Raw genomic sequence first — 1866 nt, 5'->3', positions numbered from 1 at the left:
GTACTAGGATATTTAGAGTGAGCTTCGGGTCTCCATGGTTGTCCTGCATTGTGCCATGAAGACATTATACATAAATCCCTCTTTCTGACTTGCTTTAAGCTTCCTACAAAAGTGCAGAGCACTAGGTGGCCTCCTCCACACCTGGCAAGTCTGTTAAGAGTTCACTGTCACTACTAACATCACCTCCAGTGCTTAGAAACCAGCAGCCAGAGCCATTTTGGCTGCTTGCAGATGTTAAGAAAACCAAACAAACACACACAGCTGTCTAAAGCTGATTAAATCAGCTATTAGAAAAAGCATTTTAAAAGCCCCACTAAAGCACTGGACCTATACAGACATCGGGCAAGCCAGGTCCAACTAATGTGCTGCCTCTTCTGGGCATGCGCTGGGCTGGGTACAGGAGCGTGGTGCATTTGAAGTAAAACACCGTTTGGGGTTTTTGGAGGTTTTCTTTTTTTATGTTTGCAAGCAGCCTTAATGTACTGTATAGACCTGCTCAGAACAGGCTAAGATGTCATGGCACTAAAGCATGGGTGGACAGACCACAAAATGGTTTTTATCTTTACCGCTAATAATTTTCCCCACGGGATACCTGCACACTAGCTATCCTGCTTTAAACTGAAGATAAAGCTTTGCAGTTTTGTTGGATGATGAACTATGTGAGATCAACCCACGCAGTAGAAAAACATTGACCTGGCTCTTCTATGTCTTGGCTTCCCTAAGATTTTGTTACAAGATAAATTACCAGGGGTCAGCTCTCACTGTAAGCAACACTTCAAACAATGCAGGGACAGTGTAAGACTCACTGTTGCTAACAGCAACACCCATGCCCGCAATGCTCAGAGCTCTGCAGACAAAAAGGGAGTGGTGGTTTTTAACTAATGTCTTGAACTTGCCATGCTTTGACTGTATCTATATTACAGCCCTCACAGTGACTGCTATAGAATATAGAAATGTCAAAGATCAGTATGAACTAGCCAGTTCCTGTACCACCAGCAAGCTAACTGCAGCATTGAGGAGCTCAGTGGACACCAATTCATCCAGCTTCTTGGGAACACAGTGTAGTTTAAAGCTGGCTTGGGTATCCGCACATTACACACTGCAGTTTAAAGCAGATCCTGTTTCCAAAAAAGAAAATAAGGTGACATCAAGCATTAATAGTGAGGGGTGCTGCCAGCTAGACCATAGGTAAGTAGGGCTGGACAGGGCTAGACCATAGATAAGTAGGGCCTCTGGAGGATATAGTCCAATCCACTGCTCAGTGTAGGAGCAACTCTATCTAAACTATCCTAGTCAAGTCCTTCTCTAACCTGCTCTTAAAAACGTCAAGAGATTGAGGGTCCATATCTCTAGGTATCCTGTTCCAATTGTAAGAAAGTTCTTGCTAATGCCCAATCTAAATTTCTCTTTCTGCAATTTAAGACCATTGCTCCTCTGTCCTCCTGGGCCATGAAGAACAGTCTATTAAGGGGTGGGCAATTATTTCAGCTGGAGGGCCGTTTAACAAGTTTTGGAGAGCTGTTGAGGGCTGCAAGGGTGGCCCTGCCCCTTGACAAGCACCCCACCCCCTGGTTGCCATCTTGGGATCAGAAGTCCCGCCCCAACCCCTGACCTTTGCCACTGAGAGTCCCTCCCCTTGCCCCCGGAATTACTCCTTTTGGGAAAGGGTTTTGCCATCTTGGAACTGGAACACCCCCCCTTCCCCTGCCAAGTTATATACTAAAAATCAAAACACCCGCAATAACATTTTAATTTTATTTTAAAAATATATTTTTGTCCTTATTTGTGTGTGTTTGTGTTGTGTATATAGAGGTAATTGCATCAAAGCTCAAAATGAAATCTTACTCTTGTATATGGAAGGGGGTG

Source organism: Gavialis gangeticus, unplaced genomic scaffold (assembly GCF_001723915.1).
Source record: "Gavialis gangeticus isolate Ggan-Ray unplaced genomic scaffold, GavGan_comp1, whole genome shotgun sequence".
Lineage (NCBI taxonomy): Eukaryota > Metazoa > Chordata > Crocodylia > Gavialidae > Gavialis > Gavialis gangeticus.
The sequence above is the reverse complement of the archived record's forward strand: the minus strand, read 5'-3'. Positions refer to the sequence as shown.